This window comes from Schistocerca cancellata, chromosome 3 (genome assembly GCF_023864275.1).
Source record: "Schistocerca cancellata isolate TAMUIC-IGC-003103 chromosome 3, iqSchCanc2.1, whole genome shotgun sequence".
NCBI classification, from domain to species: domain Eukaryota; kingdom Metazoa; phylum Arthropoda; class Insecta; order Orthoptera; family Acrididae; genus Schistocerca; species Schistocerca cancellata.
The window spans coordinates 569,072,924-569,097,981 of record NC_064628.1 but is presented as its reverse complement, the minus strand read 5'-3'; positions in this window follow the sequence as shown (position 1 = coordinate 569,097,981).

Below are 25,058 nucleotides of genomic sequence, written 5' to 3'. Positions count from 1 at the left end.
AGTGCACGGTACATCCAAACCGTCATCGAACCCATCGTTCTACCATTCCTAGACCGGCAAGGGAACTTGCTGTTCCAACAGGACAATGCACGTCCGCATGTATCCCGTGCCACCCAACGTGCTCTAGAAGGTGTAAGTCAACTACCCTGGCCAGCAAGATCTCCGGATCTGTCCCCCATTGAGCATGTTTGGGACTGGATGAAGCGTCGTCTCACGCGGTCTGCACGTCCAGCACGAACGCTGGTCCAACTGAGGCGCCAGGTGGAAATGGCATGGCAAGCCGTTCCACAGGACTACATCCAGCATCTCTACGATCGTCTCCATGGGCGAATAGCAGCCTGCATTGCTGCGAAAGGTGGATATACACTGTACTAGTGCCGACATTGTGCATGCTCTGTTGCCTGTGTCTATGTGCCTGTGGTTCTGTCAGTGTGATCATGTGATGTATCTGACCCCAGGAATGTGTCAATAAAGTTTCCCCTTCCTGGGACAATGAATTCACGGTGTTCTTATTTCAATTTCCAGGAGTGTAGTTTCTACTGTGGCTAGTGCTGGGAGTGGCAGTTGATGATGCGTCAGGGAGTTTCTTACGTAGACTGCTGTTCCTCCACCAGCAGTAGGCGACTCGTACGAGGATATCAGGCTTCAGGTGTGTCTCGGTGACGAGGCACAGTCGAGTGCGGATTCCATTGGCGTTCCACGTGCAAATTGTTAGTCTGAATCTAGCTGCCATACTGAGTGTAGCAGGTAGGCTTTGGAATGGCCTGTAAGGCAACTTGAACTGCAGCATAAATCTGCTGTGGAATGGTGGCCATGATAGCCTGGAGAGCGGCAGTGATGGTTTCCGTCATGGCTTTCATGACTGAGATCAAGTTGAACTCCATGGGGAGAGTGTTGGGCGTCTTATGTTGTGCCTGAGTTGTTGGCGATCCGGCACTGATTGTGGCGGCTGAGGCGCAGCATTGGTCGGAGGGGGTGGAGCTGGACGATGGGGAATGAACTGAGCCCGCCTGTGGTGGTGGGTGTTAGTTCTCTGTATACCTGCAGGGTGGGGGGGAGGCATTGGCTTTAGAAGATGGAGCAGTGTTTGCGTTGGTTGCTACGGCATTTGTGTTTCTTCTGGCAGCTGGTGTGTGGTTGCCTTTTGTCTGGTCCTGTAGGCTTTGATGACTTCACAACCGAGGTAACTTATAGGGTGAGATGTGTTGCATCGGACACATGTGGGGGGAGGGGGGGGCGAGTATCTTTATCCTTGGGGAATTCTTTGGACGTATGTTCTTCGCTGCACTTCACACACTTGATGGGCATTGCACAGTGTCTGGGCTCATGGCCTATGTCTTGGCATCGATAACAGATGATCGGGCTACGTGTGCCCCGAGGTTCCTCAGTTACGATGCCCGTGTTGGCTTTGGTCTTCAGTGTCAGCAATTTTCGATTGTCTGGTGTATTGATAAGCACTACCATAAAGAGGGTGGGGGGTGTCTTTGTGTGTTTTAGGCGATTGTACTCTGGAGATTGACCTGGGGACAATTCCGAATGGCTTCGAGTTCTTCCCTCAGATAATCGCACGAGAAATTGAAGGGGAACCCTCGGATAACTTTTTTGATGGGTTTGTCAAGCGAATAGATGTAGAATCCCCATTGCCTTTTCAAGATATCCTCCGTGACTTTCATGAAGTCCGCGGTAGTTCTGGTTTGAAGCTTTTACAGATCTTTACCGGCTGTTCTAAATGGAAGGGGTTACTGAGAAGGCCCTTAATAGTTTTCAAGAGGATTTTGTACGCCTCCTTGAATACTATGATGATGGGAGGAGGTTTCTGTGACTTTTTAGTAATGTGGGCAGTGGTGGTCGAGGTGTCGTTTTGGTCGGTAGGGTCGGCGTCAATAGCCGCGAAAGAGTTATTTGTTGGTATAGGAGCGGCGCTCGTGATCTTGCGGGTAGGAACCGTCCGGTTGGCTGAGATGAATCCCTTCTTATCTGGAATGGGGCGGGGCTTCTTTGGCGATTTTCATTAGCTGACTAGTTCGGTGTTGTCTGATCCGTCTTTTTCCTCTTGGTAGGCCCAGGAGGTTCTTCCATTGGCGTGGAGCACTTGATATAAGTTGGCATTAAGCCAGTGAGAAGCTTCAGGCTTTCATTTGTGTCCGGCGCGGCACTGCTGGACGTTGAAATGCCTGCCTGATGCAGGTCAGCGTCTCTCGTGGGGTTGAGTTCTTGCTTCTTCTCCGTAGCCTCGGACGAGCGTGGTGCGTTTCGTGCGTCAGCCATAACGCCAATGGAAGCGTCGAAGTTTGGGCAAAGAAGAAGGAAAGCTAGCTTTGACCTCTGCGAGCACGCGCTTGTCCCAGGTGAAGGGGGCCCTGGCCCGCGATGTCCCTAACTATCGGTCCCTAGGTGCGCAGTGTGTTATTCCTGAATAAACCACTACGCAACCGAAAGAGTGCTGCAACACGGCAAAGTTGCTTGTTGCATGCGCTCCCACGTGGGCACACGTGCGTGCGCGACGGCGTCTGCTGCTGCGTTGCGTGCGTGCGTTTTTCTGTTGTAGGGTAGTGACAGCTGCTGGCATGCAGATATGAATACGTGTGAGAGGGATTTCGATACACACTGTGGCCAATTGATCCACCTGCTTTCCTTTTTACTAGTACATCCAGAAACGGCAGCTCACCATTCATCTCCTGTTCTATGGTGACTTGATATTCGGGTGGCACGAGTTAAGAAATTCATCGTGCCTGTCCCTCCCATGAGGCCAGATCACGAAGGTGTCATCTACATGCCTGAAGAAGCATGTGGACTTACATCTGGTTGTTTCTAATGCCCTCTCCTCAAATCTCTCCACGTCTTTTACAACTTTAGTCATATAAAACGCCACTTTTTTATGCAATGAAAGTTTGCCACTTCTAAATTTCGACTGTTGGCAACTACAGAAGAAACAAAATTCAAGATATCGCTGAATGACGTGTTTTGTAGGTTACTGGCAATTATGTATTTAGTGAGAGAGATATCTTACTCGAACAGGTTCGCTTGTTATTTATACGGTAGCCAGTCTCGACCCTAAGTATGTTGACACATCATGATTTTCTGTGTAGGTGTAGGATTCTCCCCTGAGCGTCACATATAGTTGATGAAATAGCATGTATTTCGAGTCTCAATACAATGCGTTTTTTGTCGATAAGTAGTTAAATTGTGTATGAAATTTTTGAAATGTCTGCTCTGTCCCTCCAAATTAACAAATATACTCATGATGTCTCTAATTTTTGTCTGCTTCGAGTGATTTTAATGTGTTATTTTGGATGATTAGCCCTTACAACAGCTGTCATCAAGCAGTAGGGGATATGAATACCTCAGTGCATTATTAGAAATGGTAATGCTGAAGGTGCTATACACATTTTACGCTCTTGCGACCTCTGTGCTGACGCCCAGTCGCTTACAGTAATTGTAACTGCAATTATTACCCACGGCCCCTGAGGATGAGGGAGAAAATATACTGAAAATATTTGTAAAATCGACCCGTGACGTGATGTCTTTTCCTTTATTAAAATAATCAGAGTTGGTTTTGCAAAGCATTCTGACGTAAAAGTGTGCCTACTATACAACCAAATTTAGTTAGTACGTAGTAAGTGAAAGTGGGCGCAACATAGGGAGAGATCACAAATATACTGTATGTAACTCAGATTTAATGGTTAAAATTTATTGATTCGATCAGTGATTATACTTTTGTGCACAAGATTGAAAGCTAAGATTGACAACTACAGGAAAGGAAGGAATATCACAACGAAGTCATACACAGTCTTTCCACATCTGTCAAAACGTGTCCTTTCAGTCATTGCTTGGAGTCTCTCTTTGAGTGTACGATAATAATGTGTCAGTTCAGCAGGTACATGCAGCCCAAGAAGTCTTGTACAATCATACTCTCTTCTATAAATTACTCTTTGCCGAAATGAAACACAGCATTGAACAGTTACGACTAGGTGTCTGTGGTCTATTGGGCATAGTATCATTTGATCGCCAAAGTCGACATCGAGAAGGATCAAGATATTAACAACTCCAATTAGATCGATCTTTACCGATTCAGTACTAGAACGAGAAACCAATAAAATGTGGATACACTGTAGCTTACTGGGATTGAGTTTGCCATTCTTATTTAATTAGACAGAAGCAAAAACAACCATTTAAAATCAGATTTCATTATGTTTATAGTTTCGTTCTGTTATGATTTAAAAGGCAATGCAGTTTTCTGACAATAATAGTTCTTAATGTTTAGAAATCGTCTATACTCGCTAGAAAAAGAAATCGTATATGATTTTATGATACGTACAGCGAAAAACCCGTGATTCAAGACATCACGGCGACACACTCGACTTAAACAATGTGTTTACGAACGGTACAGATATCAGTTGGCACGGAAAAATTACAGGAGAATGTGTAACTCGTAGTGTTCCGGGTTTCTATATTTAGTGGATGTGTAAAAACCATGTTCCTCCAGCAGAAATTGCCTGTAACAAACCATGATAAACAGTTTGAATGACTTATTCAGCAAAATGAATCACCCTATATATAACTGAAGTGCCAAATATCTCCATCATCATTAAAAATACGTGCCTGTGGAAGGTTCTGTCTTGCATCCGCAGATAGGGGCAACAAAGTTGAAGCTTGTGTTTCGGGTGCCACGGATTAGCGGAACTCATAGTTTTCTTGATGGTTTATTTCAGATTGCTATTACTGCTACATGCTCTTACTGAATTTCACGGTTTTGTTAAAATTTTCCCGACTAGAGGGGAAAAATTCATATTGGTCATGAGTCGCCTGGTTTGTTGGAAACTGCGTCACGTCGAAAACTGTTCTTTGTTTTAAGAGGAGATGCTGGAAACATTAACCTTGTAGTTAAGGAAAGTATCTAGCGGCCATAGTAGGAGCGTAACTAGGATAACCCGACGTTGGTAATACCATCGATAACGAGGTACCTATAGATTTATAAAAACTGATAAAAGAGGAAAAATGAAAATCGGAAGGGAACTAGAAAATTCAGTAAAATAGAACGTTCAAGAGGCCATTTTCTTTAAACACAAGCGAATCACTTACCTCCTTTAACAAAGTGAAATATCTGTCTTTATTAGGATGACGAAAAAAGTTTATTACTTCAGTAACTGCACATTAATTTTACAAAGACCTGTATACATGGGTAACACTTAAACCCAGCGTGCGTATCATTCAAAATAACAAGAAATACACTGTAGAGCCAAAGATACTGGCACACCTCCCTAATATCGTGTAGAGCCCTCACGAGCACGCAGAAGTGCTGCAACTCGACGTGATATGGACTCGACTAATGTCTGAAGTAGTGCTGGAGGGAACTGACACAATGAATCATGCAGTGTTGTCTATAAATCAGTAAGAGTACGAAGGGGGTGGAGATCTCTTCTGAACAGCACACTGCAAGGCATCCAAGATATGCTCAAGACTGTTCATGTCTGGAGAGTTTGGTGATCAGCAGAAGTGTTTAAACACAGAAGAGTGTTGCAGGAGCCACTCTTTAGTATTTCTGTACGTGTGAAGTGTCGCACTGTCCTGCTGGAATTGCCAAAGTCCGTCGGAATGCGTAATAGACATGAGTGGATGTAGGTGATCAGACCGTTTGCTTACGTACCTGTCACCTGTCAGAGTCGAATCCTGTCGTATCATGGGTCCCATATCACTCAACTGCACACGCCCCACACCATTACATAGCCTCCACCAGCTTGAACAGTATCCTGCTGACATATAAAGTCCATGGATTCACGAGGTTGTCTGCATACTCGTACGAGTCCGTCCTCTCGATACAATTTGAAACGATAGTCGTCCGACCAGACAATATGTTTCTAATTGTCATCGTCAAGTGCCAGTGTTGATGGGTCCAGGAGTGGCCTTAAGCTTTGAACTCATCAAGGGTACGCGAGTCGACGAGGTTGCGTTGAATGGTTCGCACGCTGTCACTTGGTGATGGCCCGGCATTGAAATCTGCAGCAATTAGCGGAAGGGTTGCACTTCACTCTCGTTGAACGATACTCCACGGTCGTCGTCGGTCCCGTTCTTGCAGAATCTTTTTCGGCAGCAGCGATGCCGAAGATTTGATGTTTCACCGGATTCCTAATATTCATGGTACACTCGTGAAATGGTCGTACAGGATTATTCCCACTTCATCTACCTCGTAGATGCTGCGTCTCATCGCGCCTGCGCCGACAATAACACAACGTTCAAACTCACTAAAATCTTGATAACCTGCCATTGTAGCAGTACTAACCGATCTAACAACCCTGCCAGACATTTGTTGTATTTTAGAGGCACTGCCGACTGCAGCGTCGTATTCTGCCTGTTTATATGTCTCTGTGTTTGAATACGCATGCATATACCAGTTTCTTTGGCGCTCCAGTGTATAAGACGTATTAAACCGCATGAAATACAAGTAATTCATGTATGTTGGGAAACAGTGTAAAAGAGGTATTATCTCCAGAGATTGCGACTAAATCCACTTAAAATAATGAGTAAGAAGTAATTACGTCATCTATGGTATTAATGAGAGGTCATACGTGCGCCAGATCTAATACGGGCACGAGACAAGCTAACGAGCAAGTCATGGTGACTAAGGATTCACTGAAATAGACGCTGAGCCCAAAGCGCGAACGAATGAAACGAAAAATTGATCAAGATGACTATGGCTGTCAAACGATTCGAGACTGATCGCAAGTTTCCTAAACTTCTCGCGACGCCGATCTTGGTTAAAGTCTAACACTGTAGCGAGGATGTACACCATTCCGACTGCCGCTCGGAGCTCGACCACCAGGTGCCCTCCCTTGATTTCAGAGCGAGAAAGCTGCTGTTCATCGCCGACCTCCAGAACAGAATATTCCCTCCGCCGTCCTCCTGAACCAAATGTATTTGTACTCTTAGATTTCTCTTGGTCTCAATGGAACTAATTTCCCAAAATATCGTGCCAGCCAACCAGGACTCGGCTTATTTGTTCACTTATTGGAAGAGAGAAAATCAGCCATACTAGTCTCCTCCTGTCGTCTTATGATGCCTAGAAAGATCCTCACCACACATTAGAGGGCCATCTAGCCTTGGCTTTATCCTACCCCACGATTTTGGTAAACACCTCTGACTTCGGTACGTCTGCCGGGGGATTAATTTCCTCTTTAATCAGCAGGCTGTTTACAAACGAGTGGTGCCATTACGTTGGTTATCGGCGTAAACGATTATCAATTCCTGAGCTGTCTTTCCTGAGTGGAGCCCTTGTGTCTGCAAGAGGCGTGTCTCCGCCGTTAATCAGAGAAGTGTCCCCCACGGTGCATACTGCCGAGAACCTCTACCGGGGATGTAAAGGGACCGCCCCGGGCAGCGGCTTTGCTGTATACATTACTATAGCTCTATGTTGTCCACAGGGGACAGCGAACCTCATTACTGGGAGAGGCGTGGAAATCGCGTTGGTAACTCTGGTCATCGGCGGGGCCTACGAGAACGACGGGACGCACAGCGAACTTGGGAGTCATACTACTCGACTTGCCCGTCTTACTTCGCACAGGATCGATGAGAAATCAGTGTGTAATTGAAAAGGTATCAACTAAAGGTCTTAACTCTCTTTTGTGCTATCAAGAACTCGCATACATTTAAACGTGCGTTCAAGAATTATTAAACTCTTGTGAAACAGTTACTCGCTACCCTCTGAAGACGGCTTCTGGCACTCGTAAAACCTGCAATGTCACGTGCTCTGACGTACGCGCCACACTCGTCAGCCTCGATCAACCGGACGTTGTCTCATATGAGCGAGAAACTATTATTCCAATAAGATACGACATGCTTATTCCTTGACCTGTTAACAGAAGTACCAAGTTGTCCATCTAGATTCTATTAAAAGCTAATTACACTTGTGACGGCAATTGTTCCTGCCCTGCTTATGCACATACTGAAATTATTGATGGAAACCAGTCATAACCGACTTTTAATCACAAAAGGCTGATGTCTCGGACAAAAAGCTAGTAGTGAGACACAAACGAGCGTCTTCCCACTTCCATTTCTTAATCTATCTTTTTGTCTTCTGTTGCCTGACTGGATTTTCATATTAATTGCACCAGGAAGGAAGTGAGAAGTATGGAATCAGATCACCATGTAACAACCTAAATGTAACAATGGTAAATTTCTTTCCGAAAGATTGGTTTTATATATAAGAATATGTTGCGACTGGCAAAAGCGAATCAACAGTTTAGAAAAGTAAGAAGGTGAGGGAGCGATCTGACAGATTTCTTTCATCGTGAAACTAGTTAATTGAATATACAGAACGAAAGATGCTAAATGTGAACTTGTTTGTACCAAGACTATGACGGAGCATTCGCCATGAATGCCGTATACAATGATGAGGAAAAGTGTCAAGGCAAAATATAAATTTATTCCTTAAATGCCCTGTAGAGGCTAACAGGGTAATCAAGTTCCGTATTTCAAGACAGCTGAGAACGTCCGCAGATTTTTTGCTCACAGCATGCTACAGTATCAGGATTTAAAAATTTGTTAAGTGATAACTTCTACAGAAACGTTACGGATTCGAGCACGATGGGTTGCCAGATAAGATATCATATGTTCAGTTAGATAACTGCTCATGTTCCTCTGTAGGCTCTGATAAACCTAATTGGTTAGAGTATGGAATATGAAAAAGGGAGCACATCGCAAAGTCTTATCGGCATAACGTTGGATCGAATATTAGCCATTAGTTATCAGTCTTCTCGCTTCTTTTATGTGATTCTCCATGAATTATTTTAGTCGTGACTGAAATACATTAATTTAAATGTAATACAAAGCAGGAAAGTATATTTATGTTTTTCCAGCACTCCTGTTACGTGCCTTCCAGGGGTGCTACATCGTCGTGTGCTTCAACAGAGGGGCAAAAGGTCCCTCTAACTCTTCCATTTCGCAACACCACGGGGCCACCGACCACTGTAGCTGAGCACGTTAAAAGTGTACCTATTAGGGACTTCGACATCCATTCATCTGAGGGATGCCTTGTGGCGGCTCTAGCACCTGAGGGCAGGCATCCTCACCTAATTAAAGTTTTATGGAGCTATTGGCTTTACACACAACTTGTTTGAATCATACGTAACAAAATTATGTAAAACGTTGGGCTGAAAAATTTAAGCAAAGTTACAAGGGTAGAAAATCTAGTGACTATGGAGATACCACAAAGGGGAACAGGGTTAAATTTTGAGTCATGATCTACTCTTTATGAGAGTGAATGACTTGCACTTGACATGCAGCAAGAAAAATTTCAGACGATGCTAGTGTTATATTAAGTCCCATTAGATAGAACGCCTTAGAACAGACATTCAATGACATATTTTGAAGAATTAATGTTTCCCCGTAAGAGGGTTCTTCCTAGATTGTGAGAGAAAACCATTATATTCAGTTCTGTACAGTAGATAGAGGCAGCCCAACAGCTGATGTATCATATGAACAGGAACCAACAAATATGTTTCACTGCTCCAATTTTTGGGTGTACATATTGCTGAAAACCTTAACTGGAAGAAGCGTGTTATTGAGCTTATCAAACAATTAAGTTCAGCTACTTCCGCTCTTCATTTAATTGCTACTCTTGGTAATAAAAAAATTTAGCATCCTGATATATTCTGCGTATTTCCATTCAATAATGTCAAGTCTCCTACTCTGTATCATAGACAAACGTAGACACTAGGCACGAATCGGTGTCTACGTGACGGTCTGTGCTGGAACATAGACGCGCTTCACTACAGCACTCGGTAACTTACGTAAGGGACGGTACGAAGAGGATCACGCAGAGAGGAATGGAATTTAAGTTTGTCTCCAGTGCAACATTTCCTCGTGGGTTTCCAATAATACGTGCAATATAAATTTTATCGTGTTACCTGTTGCTCATATACAGTTAGTTGGATATATATGACGCTGAAAGAAAATTAACTTGAAAACGGTGAAGTGCTCTCATTTCTTGGCATTTCTAAATCAATTAACATTCTAAGAGTAGTGATTTCCTGAGAAGTCTGGTGGCACTCATTACTATTGCAACACGTAAAAGCCTTTTAATTTTCACCTTCTCTTTGGTGCTACTCATCGTGGGCAGGAGAGCCAAAAATAGAGGATACAAGCTATCTAAGGGATGAGTGGCGAAGTTACATACCTGGCGTCAGAGTGAAGGCACCTCATGCCGTCCTCACACTTGCCTCACAACCCATCACAATCGATATATGCGCTGCAAATTATCTGAATTATAGCTACTACCCGGAGTTAAAAACTTTTACAGGTGGTGCACACCTGAAAGACACGTGGAACCATTTTCCTCCTGATGATATACGCCTTAAATGCGTCAGTAGTCACTCTCCCAGTAAATTAGACAGGATTTACAGCTCTTATAAAACGTTGAGTAACCTACAAGGCTGTGAGGTATGGGCGCTGAACATTCCTCACCATCGTGCTTACCGTATAATCCCTAGGCAGACTAGACCGGAAACATTTAAATTGGTCCTTGTGTCAGCTGAAAGCATTACCATTAGACGGTAATACGTTAAGACAGAAAATCAAAGAGGTTGAAAGGATATGTTTAAAAGAAACGTGAGCTGTATAGAGAACATGTGCTATGGTGGACGATCTGGGCAAACCCGTAAATAAAGAAATGCGTAATCCAAGAAAGCATGCTACGGGAGGAATAACTTGGAATAATTCTTTACAATATTGCGTGAGCTACACATTCAACAGGCCATCGACAACTTAATTATAATGAAAGAAATTAAACCACAAATAGCAGAGTGAGTCTGCAAACTTTTACCTGGCATTGAAGGTATCAGTGACATCAGTCATGAAACTACGATGATGTACCACGTAATTAGAGAAATAAAAGGGGCAACCAAGAGCAACTGCAAACAAAAAATTGTAGGCGATAATGGAAATGATTATACTCAACAAAACATGATCTAGGAATATGCTGCCGATTTTATAAACATCTTTACTCTCCACCTAATGCAGAAGATACAGTGGCAGACTAAACAACAGGTCACCTTATCTTGTCTTAAATGATAATGAAGAACTGTTTGTTGTTGTTGTGGTCTTCAGTCCTGAGACTGGTTTGATGCAGCTCCCCATGCTACTCTACCCTGTGCAAGCTTCTTCATCTCCCAGTACCTACTGCAACCTACATCCTTCTGAATCTGCTTAGTGTATTCATCTCTTGGTCTCCCTCTACTATTTATACCCTCCACGCTGCCCTGCAATACTAAGTTGGTGATCCCTTGATGCCTCAGAACATGTCCTACCAACCGATCCCTTCTTCTGATCAAGTTGCGCCACAAACTTCTCTTCTCCCCAATCCCATTCAATACTTCCTCATTAGTTATGTGATCTACCCATCCAATCTTCAGCATTCTTCTGTAGCACCACATTTCGAAAGCTTCTATTCTCTTCTAGTCCAAACTAATTATCGGCGATGTTTCAATTCCATACATGGCTACACTCCATACAAATACTTTCAGAAATGACATCTTGACACTTAAATCTATACTCGATGTTAACAAATTTCTCTTCTTCAGAAACGTTTTCCTTGCCATTGCTAGTCTACATTTTATATCCTCTCTACTTCGACCATCATCAGTTATTTTGCTCCCCAAATAGCAAAACTCCTAATATAATTCCCTCAGTATCTCCCGACTTAATTCGACTACATTCCATTATCCTCGTTTTGCTTTTGTTGATGTTCATCTTATATCCTCCTTTCAAGACACTGTCCATTCCATTCAACTGCCCTTCCAAGTCCTTTGCTGTCTCTGACAGAATTACAATGTCGTCGGCGAACCTCAAAGTTTTTATTTTTGTTCTCCATGTATTTTAATACCTACTCCCAATTTTTCTTTTGTTTCCTTTACTGCTTGCTCAATATACAGATTGAATAACATTGGGGAGAGGCTACAACCCTGGCTTACTCCCTTCCCAACCACTGCTTCCCTTTCATGTCCCTCGACTCTTATAACTGCCATCTGGTTTATGTACAAATTGTAAATTGCCTTTCGCTCCCTGTATTTTACTCCTGCCACCTTTAGAATTTGAAAGAGTGTATTCCAGTCAACATTGTCAAAAGCTTTCTCTAAGTCTACAAATGCTAGAAACGTAGGTTTGCCTTTCCTTAATCTTTCTCCTAAGATAAGTCGTAGGGTCAGTATTGTCTCACGTGTTCCAGTGTTTCTACGGAATCCAAACTGATCTTCCCCGAGGTCGGCTTCTACTAGTTTTTCCATTCGTCTGTAAAGAATTTGTGTTAGTATTTTGCAGCTGTGGCTTATGAAACTGATGGTTCGGTAATTTTCACATGTGTCAACATCTGCTTTCTTTGGGATTGGAATTATTATATTCTTCTTGAAGTCTGAGGGTATTTCACCTGTTTCATAGATCTTGCTCACCAGATGGTAGAGTTTAGACAAGACGGGCTCTCCCAAGGCCGTCAGTAGTTCCAATGGAATGTTGTCTACTCCGGGGGCCTTGTTTCGAACCATGTCTTTCAGTGCTCTGTCAAACTCTTCACGCAGTATTATATCTCCCATTTCATCTTCATCTACATCCTCTCTCATTTCCATAATATTGTCCTCAAGTACTAGGCCCTTGTATAGACCCTCCATATACTCCTTCCACCTTTCTGCTTTTCCTTCTTTGCTTAGAACTTGGTTTCTATCTGAGCTCTTGATGTTCATACAAGTGGTTCTCTTATCTCCAAAGGTCTCTTTAATTTTCCTGTAGGCAGTATCTGTCTTACCCCTAGTGAGATAAGCCTCTACATCCTTACATTTGTCCTCTAGCCATCCCTGCTTAGCCATTTTACACTTCCTGTCGGTCTCATTTTTGAGACGTTTGTATTCCTTTTTGCGTGCTTCATTTACTGCAATTTTATATTTTCTCCTTTCAACGATTAAATTCAATATTTCTTCTGTTACCCAAGGATTTCTACTAGCCATCGTCTTTTTACCTACTTGATCCTCTGCTGCCTTCACTATTTCATCCCTCAAAGCTACCCATTTTTCTTCTACTGTATTTCTTTCCCCAATTCCTGTCAATTGTCCCCTTATGCTCTCCCTGAAACTCTGTACAACCTCTGGTTCTTTCAGTTTATCCAGGCCCCCTCTCCTTAAATTCCTACCTTTTTGCAGTTTCTTTAGTTTTAATCTACAGGTCATAACCAATAGATTGTGGTCAGAGTCCACATCTGCCCCTGGAAATGTCTTACAATTTAAAAACTGGTTCCTAAATCTCTGTCTTACCGTTAAATAATCTATCTGATACCTTTTAGTATCTCCAGGGTTCTTCCATGTATACAACCTTCTTTCATGATTCTTAAACCAAGTGTTAGCTATGATTATGTTGTGCTCTGTGCAAAATTCTACCAGGCGGCTTCCTCTTTCATTTCTTAGCCCCAATCCATATTCAGCTACTACGTTTTCTTCTCTCCCTTTTCCTACACTCGAATTCCAGTCACCCATGACTATTAAATTTTCGTCTCCCTTCACTGTCTGAATAATTTATTTTATCTCATCATACATTTCTTCAATTTCTTCGTCATCTGCAGAGCTAGTTGGCATATAAACTTGTAATACTGTAGTAGGTGTGGGCTTCGTATCTATCTTGGCCACAACAATGCGTTCGCTGTGCTGTTTGTAGTAGCTTACCCGCATTCCTGTTTTCCTATTCATTATTAAACCTACCCCTGCATTACCCCTATTTCATTTTGTGTTTATAACCCTGTAGTCACCTGACCAGAAGTCTTGTTCCTCCTGCCACCGAACTTCACTAATTCCCACTATATCCAACTCTAACCTATCCATTTCCCTTTTTAAATTTTCTAACCTACCTGCCCGATTAAGGGATCTGACATTCCACGCTCCGATCCGTAGAACGCCAGTTTTCTTTCTCCTGATAACGACATCCTCTTGAGTAGTCCCCACCCGGAGATCCGAATGGGGGACTATTTTACCTCCGGAATAGAAGAACTAACTGCTAACAAAAAATTACGATGTCAAACGTCTCATCATAGTTGCTCCCATGGGGAAAACTATTTCGGGACACCACAGAACAGGAACTCACCGAAATGTACAATGAACGTTTAGTAAATGACGTCTACCTCCATATTGTACTGAGGGAATGAAAGTTCTGATACCAAGGTCAGCCTAGAGCAGTAGGTGGAGAACTTACGCCCTATTGCATTACTCGACACAGTCTTTCTAATTCTAATGTGCGTTATAAACAAAAGGCTTCAACACGTATTTCGTACAGTAATTGGGATATGCAAGGTCAGTGCGTCTACAGGACGATCCACGATATATCCTTTTGCCAAGTATAGACGTATTATATATTTACAAGACGAGGTTAGCAGTTGTTTTCCTTGATTTTTAATATAGTCATTGACAGTAGTAATTAACTGCTGTTAGTGAAATGTATGGAGGGCCTTGGCTACTGTAAGCCAGTATGAAAACTGATAAAATTATGTATAACTGGCGTAGGATCGAGGTTGAAGATAAATGACCATAACCCTCCTATCGTCGCTGTTTACCACAGCATCCGAAACTTTACGGAATATATTAGCCAGTTCCCTACAAGGCTTTGAGAAACTTCGTACAAAAACAGTATGCCAAGTTCTGAAGAAAGAGCTGATGCAATTGACGAATAATTAAAACCGACTAGGGAGCTAATGTTTACGAAAGATATTAAACCTGTTAACTGAAGTGCGAATCTAAACTTACTACTTGGAGTATGATCAAAGGGCACAGTGTGAGGAATTTTCACTGAATACAGAGAGTAACTTTTCTCCATACATACGAAGTTAGCAAAATACACTACGTGACTGCAATACTTCTCATTACAACAAATATATCATAATGAGTACTGTAGGAGCGACTGAGTAGCGCTACTGCAAGGCGACAGCAGTCACGACACAGCAGGGTGCTGCTGTTGATGCTTGAGTACTGGTTATTTTTTACGGTTTGTTGTTCCCGTTAATACATACCAACAAAACGATTATCGTATTAGGCTAATTTGGGAGCGCTCTACCAAAGGAGCATATAAAATTCCTCTTTCAATGTCATTTTGTTAGAAATAAAACGACAGTTTCCATCGACAGTGGTCACCGCGTGAATGACGTGATGAGCCATATTTGTTTCGGCTGACTCCAGCTACACACTGCAAAAACTAAATTGAAAAGATCCTCTGAAAAATTTCAGAAAATTCTCCTGACCACTCTTAGAAAGGGCGCCCTGAGTAACTTAAATCTCGAGTAGTAACCTCAGTACAGCAAAACATTCCAAGTACCGCGTAAGGTTTTAAAGTCTTTTATTTGTTATACTAACATACGAAGGAAAATTAGGTTTTGCTATTACTTAGCTCAAGAAGAATGGGTTTATCCAGTTCCGTAAGAATTTAGCGGTTTTTTTAATTCTTTTTATTTTTTTTACAAATCCGTAAGAGCATTCTCACTTTCAGAGTCTTATTTTTACGGAAAGGCGTATAAATCGCTGAAGTGGCGTCAAAAAAGAAAGACTTGTGCTAGACGGCCAAGCTACCCCAGACGGCGCCTCCAACCAACAACGTCATACGATCGCAAATACTGAGTATGGTCAATGCAACAAGGAAGTTGTTACAGTCAATTAAATACGCATATGTTTCCTGAAAGTCTCTGGCTTAATCTGAAAGATCGCCTGAGTAACATAAGTAGCCACCTTCCAGCCCTATCCTTCAGACATTTGATTTCATAATTACACAATAACCATTTCACATCCGTCTTCGAGGCATCTTGCTTCACATAATACAAATATAATCATCATACTTCATCTCCGTGTCTCCCCAAACACTTTGCGCGCTACTGTATGTTACGCCCCAGGATACAATACCTAGTGGACACTTAAAAATTCGTCCACGTTCTCCGCTGCCAAAGTCCCGGATGCCGAACCACCTGTGTCAATGTCAAGTCTACAGGCGAAGTGTAATGACATAGTGTAGCCTCGAGGTAACGTAATACTAGTGGCAATGCAGAGTTTCGCAAGGAAGGCTTGGTACAACGCGACAATAAGTATTCAGATACCCTACCAGTGGAAAAGACCTTCTTAAAAGTGAAGGGGCGATGTCACTAGAAGACCTGACAGCGAGGGAAAGCCAGGACACATGACGTTATAGCCTTCCCCACCGCCGCAGAGCGCATGGAAACGGCAACATATCTATCCTACCCTTTTCAACAAATGGTCGATTGTTGCGTTTAGATTTCCGACTGCCGAGTGCAAAGACTCAGCCCTTGTATCAGTTGCAGCAATGCAGTGAGAACGGACACTATAGGCGTCGACCCTCGGCATGCCTAGCAGTCTTTGATCATCTATTGAACCACGAGTATGGCCGGAAGGACGCTGCTGCTGCTAGCTGCACTGTCAATTTCACTAATGGGGTGCAGGTCGGCTGGATGCTGGATGCTGCGTGACCTGGACGCTGCCAGTCATCCGCCTTCGAGAAGGGTGGGCAGTGCTGCTATTCATCCCGTTCCTGTGGCATACATCGCTGCTGCCGCCTCCAGTCTTCTATGTGGGGGCTGAGAGCATACCCCTGGTCGCCAAAGAGTACTTCAGGTGGACCTGGAGGCGTCAGTCCCGAGTGCAAATCTTTAACATGAACGACACACCTTGGAGATCGAAATGCACTGCCGTTGGCTGTTAGCGTCCACGGGTTGTAGGCCGCCCCCTGACGTAACAGCCGATGTCTCGCTACGCTGGCGAAACAGCTGGTCGTTTGCATGCCGGCCTTCCGCTGCTGCCAAGGCCACTGTTCTGCTGTCCCGGCTCTGGCTTCCTGCACTGCACTGCGGTGCTGTCCTCTACTACAGTGTAATTATTGTCAATAATGTTTCCTTGCTGCTCTAGAGCGTAGCTATGTAGCCACCACTACATCCTGCCTGGCTCTCTCCTTACGACTGCAGAAGTCTGGGACCGGGGTTCTATAATATTACAGATTCTAATAACTACACAGTCCATATGTGGTACCGTTGGAGTATGTTTCTACCATGCTATAGTTTAATGCAAAATAAAATATTCATATTTTCATTGAAATGTCCCTTACATACTTGTTGTTTATCTCCATTGGCAGTTCACTCATTTTATTACTACAGTAAACGTCAGTACTGGACGTAAATTATCTACTCTGTGCATACTCTGTGCGTAAAAGTTACATCTATGGCTGCACTTCTTATTCCATAGAATTTTATTCATCAAACTTTATCTTCCACTGCATTTTATTCTTCGAATAAGAAATCAGTTCATGCTTACTTATTAACCAAAGCAGGTTCCCTCAAAGCTCAATGCAAAATTCTAAGACTGCTGAAGACGATAATTAACTTGGAAAATGCAATATCCTCCTCGCTTTGTTACATCGGAAATTCATCTATTAGTCTTCTTCCTTGTTGAAAGATATTTTCAATCACAAAAACTTTAAACGAAATTAGATACGAGAATCTCGCGTAAAGTCTACAATTAAGCTCTGATAATGCTATAAAAATGAAATATTCTCTCTGTTGCACCATTCAGTGATACCGTCAAGGCAAACTCAATGTTCTCCTACTCCAGTTATAAACAACTAAAATCTGCTAACTCAGTTTAACAGTGGTATTTTAAGTACTCATCAACATTATCCTTTTATTTACAGGAAACAACTGTATATAGAAGTCCGGTTCACGTTCGTTAATGAAACAGCATGTAAAATGTGTAAATATAATAAGTATCTCATTAACAAAATAAAAAGTCCTTCTCAGTGACTTCATAGGTTTCTGCGGGGAACAGACTATACTTAATGTTTTATGGTGCCCTCAGTACGAAGTATTATGCCCTACGCCCAGGTGTGGGCAAGAACAAACGTTACTTCTCTCTCTCTTTAGTCTTTGCTGAACAGTCGAACTTCCTTTAACACATAGAGTAGACGGTCCTTAGGTTAGCATTCCTAGCACCACGAAAGTCCATACCAATAACTTCCCTATCAAACGAACAATAATGAACATACGAAAGTTAAAAGAGTGTTCTTAGCTAAACTATTGATCCAAATGCTCCTTCGGGTTAAAATACTTGTCACAGTAAAGTGTAAGACCACATTCAGGTTAGTACAGCTACCAGCCACGGATGTTTCCTGAATTACTTTACTACACGTTCTTCAGAGCTTAAATGATCATCTAAGTATCACTGAAAGGTCAAAAAATTTCAAAATCATGTTGAAACCGTCATACCTTCTAGTACATTCACTTGGACAAAAAAAAAAAAAAAATAATAACTTTTTAACATTAACTGTAACGCATCAAATGAAGTCTTAGGGAACTCAAATCTCCGATTAGCATGTTCTCCTGCAAAGTAACCTAAAGTAAATTAGGGTGTCTTTAAATCTGACCAACCTTTAGGTATCGCTCGAGCGAAACGCACCTTTCCCTTTCCTCGCATGATGTATTGTGAACTATGGATGAAGGGCAACAAGCCGATTTCATATTTCTAGGTTTCCGGAAAGCATTTGACATGGTGTCTCATTGCAGGTTGTTAACGGAGGTACGAGCATGTGGAATAGGTTGCTCGAAGACTTCTTAAGTGTCAGAACTCAGTATGTTGTCCATGACGGCGATTGTTGATCAGAGAAAAGGATGTCGTCAGGAGTTTCCCAGGTAAGTGTGATGAGACATAATCGATCTGGCGGACAGGATGGACAGCAGTCTACAGCTACTTAATGATGACATTGTGGTGTACGGGGCGGTGTCGAAGATGAATGACTGCAGGGAGGTACAAGGTAAGCTACACAAAATTTCAAGTTGTTGAGACGAATGGCCGATGGCTCTAAGTGTAGAGAAATATAAGTTAATGCGGATGGCTAGGAAAAACAAACCTACGATGTTCGAATACAACGTTAGTGGTGTTCTACTTGACAAAATCACGTCGATTCGATATCTGGGCGTAACACAGCAAAGCTACACAAAAGGAACGAGCTCGAGAGGATTGTGGTAGAGAGTGCGAATTATCGAGTTCCGTATACGGGGAGAATTTTAAGAGAGTGTGGTTCATATGTAAAGGAGACCTTTTATAGGACACTAGTGCGATCTGTTCTTGAATACTGCTCGACTGCTTACGATCCGTACCATTCGGATTAAAGGAAGACATCGAAACAATTCAGAGGCGGGCTGCTAGATTCGTTACAGGTAAGTTCGAACAACGCGGAAGTGTGACGGAGATGCTTCGGGATCTTGTACTGGAATCTGTGGAGGGAAAGAGACATTCTTTACGAGGAAAACTATTGAGGAAATTTAATGAACCGACATGTGAAGCTGACTGCGGAAAAGTACTACTGCCGCCAACGTACTTTTCGCTTAGGGCTCACGAAGATAGGATCCGAGGCTTCTAGACAGTTGTTTTTCCCTCGCAGTCTGCAAGTGTAACAGGAAATGAAACAAATTGTAGTGATGTAGTGTACCCTCCGCCACGCACCCGACAGTGGCTTGCGAAGTATGTGTTTAGCTTTAGATGTAGATGATTTTAAGTGTACAGCTGAATGTATATATCTAGCTGAATCGCATGTAGCGAACTTATTTTAATTTAATCACCTTATTCTGTCACCGCTCACTTAATCACTAATTTAACTCGTTTATGAATGTTAATTTCTTATTCACTTAAATTAGTAGATAGGTTTTCAATATGACTGACTGATTTTGGTTCTCTATCTCACAAGGGCCTCGGAATTTGAAGATTTCTTCTTAACCACATCACTAGCTTCAACTTTTTAACTTTTGCTTCAGTCTCTAAAATTTCATTCTTACTATGTCCATTAATCACTCGCTAAGGTATAACTCCTAGATCTAAAGGTTATTTCTCCTTATGACCTACATGACAATGGATTAGTTTAAAATTTTGATTCTTTTCTTTATTCTCAATTCTCAAATTTTAAATCAGATTTCACTTCTCCGTGAATGAAGTACAGTTTCCAAAACAATTCTCTAATGTTAAAGTGTAATTTGGCAGTATTAGATACCATTTAAGCACTATTGGGCAAAATTGCCACATAGTATTGATGTCAGTTCGCTGTTCTTTTTTACAACTTACTAGCAAACTTATAATTCCTACAGGTGACAAAAGTGTCAATTTGTGGTACCTACGTGGGATAGGTCTTCTTTACTGTGCAGCAATACACGAACTCCAGATGTATAATTTGAAAGCTATCATTAACGGTGTATGGCCCAGCCACTCCTAGCCCCTACCTTATCAGAATTTATGATGCTACGTCGCGCTAGTGAATGCCAGGTAAACCTTAGCCCATTATAATGGTATCCATGTAGTTTACAGTTTGCACGAACGAATTACGACGTTAACACCGCCGGCGAAAAATTCCTCTTTGGGCTAGTCAACTATACTCCATTAACAGACAAAATGAAAGAAATGTTATACGCTTATCCATATGTACGCGAATAAACCAAATCATGTCGAGCTACGATCCCAAGGCAAATCGTTCCCCGACTGATCACACTGTTTTGAATTTTTTTAAAATTCTGCAGCTCATTAGCGTGTAATTACTGTCGATGAACACTGAATGGGAAATACGCGTCACGTAAATATTATTTCTGTCCATGAGTTTGTCACGGATAGTGTTAATTGATGGTTCACTGGGCATCAAAAGAGGGCCCTTCCTGTATGGCAAAGAACGTTGTCTTGTCCCATATTTTAATTCTATTCCTGTTTATGTAGATCAAAGCTGAATTTATTTTCCATTACTTCTCTTTTAGGTAAAAACAATCTCTTTCTGTGTTTTTTCCATGGAATGCTTTACATAAAACAAGTACAATTTTGGAAAACCGTGAAATATCAATCTATGGTTGTCATGAACTGTTCAATGAATTAAGGAAGTTTTCCAGTCGTAAATGTCTTCTGATGCAGTAACTGGTGGAGATCATTGTTTACTATTTGTGGTGAGCGCGGTAGAACTTGCAGAAATTAGTCTCTGAAATGTCCTCCTTCACCCTCCGCTGTAGACAAGCGCATTGTGAGATTTTTCTTTTTTCATGAAGTCCTCGTACCACTTTTTTCCATGTGTTGCATAAGAATACTTCGTAAAATTCCCTGGTTAGCTTCTTTGTACTTTGTATGAAAGGCAATTAGAGATTTTTGGCATCCAAGATAACACTACCAGCAGCCTCTCCATTATGTGAAACCAATCTCGCCTTCTACAGTTTTGTGGAAAATGCTGGCATTTCGCTGCATTGATCTGCTGCTTCCTTTCTGATGCGGAGTGTTGCACTTTCTCGTTATCCACTGTAACAAAACGGCACTAAACTACAGTTTCATTTGTCTAGCAACATTATTCCAGGGGAAGCTTATATTCTGCATTATGGACAGTATTTAAATCGTGTTGCACCTGTATTACCCAAAGCTCGGTAACAGCTAATTCTTCAGGGAAAATGGTCCGTAACAATTCTCTGTGTATTCCTATGGTGTCAGTTAATTCAGAGGGCTGTGATCGCTGCTCTTTCGTTACAATATTAGGTACTTCTTCAATATTTCCTTTTGTGTTGGCAGTTCTTGAATAATCTTCGCACGGATCACCCTCAAATGATGTAGATCAAGTTTATTTCCTAACTGAAAACTACACCATCAACCCATTGTAAGTAAATTTGGATGAATTTCTATTGGCGATAAACGATTTTAAACAAAGAAAATTGTGATACAGTGGCGCACTCTACTCCTTGAAGGAGAATCCAAGAAATCACTGGCTGAAAAGTACCCCCAAACTATCCTTCCAAATTAATACGTGAGGTACAGAACACCACACAAACATATGTTATGAAGTTATGTTGTAATGTTAGGAAAGATTTGTTTTTAGTGGTGCTGACCTAAGTTGTAGTCATTTTGTCACTGACAGGCGGTGTCTACAGACATTCACTAGCTCCTGTATTAATATTAAGGAACAGTTTGGGAAAATCCTGTATAAAGGTACTCCACAGGTTTGCTTGACACTCTCCATCCTTGATTGTGCAACATGTGATAAATTTTGCTTAACAGAAATTCTCAATGCAGTTTGTGTGCCTGAATGAGAAGGTCCCATCGCACGTATGATGAAAAACTAAACTCTACCGTTTAAAGGGCAAACTGTTCTGAGATATCCTGTCGAGGTAAGCTCTCTATTGATAGGTGTGGAGCTCCCAGAAAAATTACGGAGTGGTTTCTGACTTTTAACAGGAACGAGGCTAACAACAGATTGTCTGGTTGGGTAGCACAGAAAGAATAAAACAAGTTACGTAAACCCTCAGATGATTACCCAACTGAGAACCACAGTCTTCAGAGAAGGAATTACGATGCCGGGCATTTATACGGAATCTCGTAACCCACTGACTGAGGAGAAAAGATGCTAAACTTTTAAATCTGGCTGTAGTGGAGTGGGGCTCTGGGATCTCCTCAGGACAGGCAGGTCTCGGAATATTTGAGGGAAAGTTGGGGCCAGCGGGGCGGATGAGTGATGGATTGTGGCAGGGAGGGGGACTTACGTAAGAGGAGGGCGCGGAGTGACGTGCGGCAGGCAGCGTGCAGCGGGCGGTGCGGGGGCGGCGGCGCGCGCCGCGTGCTCCATACTGGCAGGCTGAGGCCGCGACAGCTGCAGCGGGACGTCAGGTCTCACTGCTGGTATTACGGTCCTTCTTACCGGATGCAGGCCAATGAAGGGACTTTCGAATGAATACTGGTCAGAAGAAGCATCAGACGAATTCTCCTGGAACATTTTTGGAATATGTAGTTGTCCAACTCCACAGAAAAGAGCCTTTAAGCTCTCACACAATTGTAAAATTTTGGTGAGCTAACTAAAGCTAAATATTGAACATCTGTTTCACTTGCAATTAGTATCGTGTAGTATCGTGTACAGAATGTATAAAACGGCACTGCTTTGGCCGAGCTTTTATATGACTTCATATGATTCATGTGAAAACGTTGCCGTTGAGTTTATGGCCGCACGAGAGGAAGTAGCAGATTTTCAAGGCGGAATAGTAGTTGGAGCTAGCGCATGGGACAAAACATTTCCGAAATTGTTAGGAAATTCAGTATTCTGAGGTGCACAGTGTCAAGAGGGTACAAAATTCCAGGCATTACCTCTCACCAGGGACAACACAGCGACGGACGGCCTTGACTTAACGACCGAGAGCAGCTCGTTTTCGTAGAGGTTAGTGGTGGTTAGTGTTAAACGTCCCGTCGACAACGAGGTCATTAGAGACGGAGCGCAAGCTCGGGTTAGGGAAGGATTGGGAAGGAAATCGGCCGTGCCCTTTCAAAGGAACCATCCCGGCATTTGCCTGAAACGATTTAGGGAAATCACGGAAAACCTAAATCAGGATGGCTGGAGAAGGCGAGTCCAGTGTGCTAACCACTGCGTCACCTCGCTCGGTTTTCGTAGAGTACTAACAGGCAAACAACAGCGCGCGAAATATCCTCAAATGTCACTTGGACTCTAGACGATTGATATAGCATGGCCTTGTCAGAGCAGTCCCGAATTCTGTTGGGAGGAGCTGATGGTAGGGCTCGAATGTGGCGCATACCCCACAAAACCATAGATGTCAGTTTTCCAACAGGCACTGTGCAAGCTGATGGTTGTCACATAATGGTGTGATCTGTGTTTACATGAAATAGACCAGGTCCTCTAGTCCATCTGAGCCGATCATTGATTGGAAGTGGTTATGATCGGCTACTTGGAAACCATTTGCAGCCAATCATGGACTTGATTTTTCTAAACAACTATAGATGACAATGTGGCATGTCATCGGGGCGTAAGTGTTCGTGATGCCTTGGAAGAATTGCGGACAATTAGAGCGAACTGTTTGGCCATCTAGATCGCCCAACATGAATCCCACGGAACGCCTTTGGGATATAATCAAAATATTAATTGTTTCAAAAAACCCTGCACCGGCCACACTTTCGCTAGTATGGATGGCTATAGAGGTAGCATGGCACAATATTTCTGCAAAGGACTTCCAACCACTTCTTGAGTGTATTCTACGTCTAGTTGCTGCACTACGCCGAGAAAAATGAAGTCCGACACTACATTTGCAGATATCCCATGACCTTTGTCACCTGACTGTATTTTGTGAGGAAAAAGGAAAGGGTAAATAAAGTTCAGTGTGTCGTCGACGACGGGATTAACAGAGTACAGTCTCGGATTTTACACTCTGCTTGTTACTTAAGTGAAAACTGCAGAGTAGTGAGGTAGATGTAGATGAAATAGTTTTAAGTATAGGAGACAGTCTTATGTAACCTCTATTGCTCTTTTTGAAAGTAGATACTGTGGTACTATGTTGAGAACGCTTCGGGAGTTAGCTACTACAGCTATCAACATCCCGATTGCGTAATGAGTGGCCTAATGTAAAACCCATTTTCTAGAACACTAAATGGCCGAGACAGACATACAGTCATCATGTTCCGGTTGCATGATGCCTTCTAACGTCATTCAAGAGCAACAAAAATTTGTATTTCAGTATTTCATTTAATTACAGACCGAATTTAATAAGTTAAGTTGTTCTCATGATGTGCTCATTAAGAGGCATAAACTTGGGTTAAAGATCATTATGAAATCAAATATCACTAGCTCAGTATGTACTAAATTTCAGAAAAAGATGTCAGATGGTTCTATGACGTCATCTGCGAACTCGCCGTCTCCGTACTTTCGGAGATTAGACCTGCCAGTTTTCGTGGCTGCCCATTTAGCTGAAAATTTAACGCCTTTGTCTGTTGTCGGCCACTATTGCACTCTGCGAGCGTAAGAAATGGAGCTAACACAGGAATTCGCAAGTGTAACTAAGGACTCGCGGTACTGGCGCTACATTCAGTACTGTCGGGCAAAAAGCGTATTGATTACCAACGCAGACACTGATCGGTTAGCAGTGAATATAAATGTATATGGGCGTAAGTATGTTCATACATGTACTGTAGCTGTTAAAGTTGACTGGACGTGGCGTTATTCGGAAAGATGTGCGTGAACTGCCTGCCGTTGCTTCCCTAGTAGCTGGATAG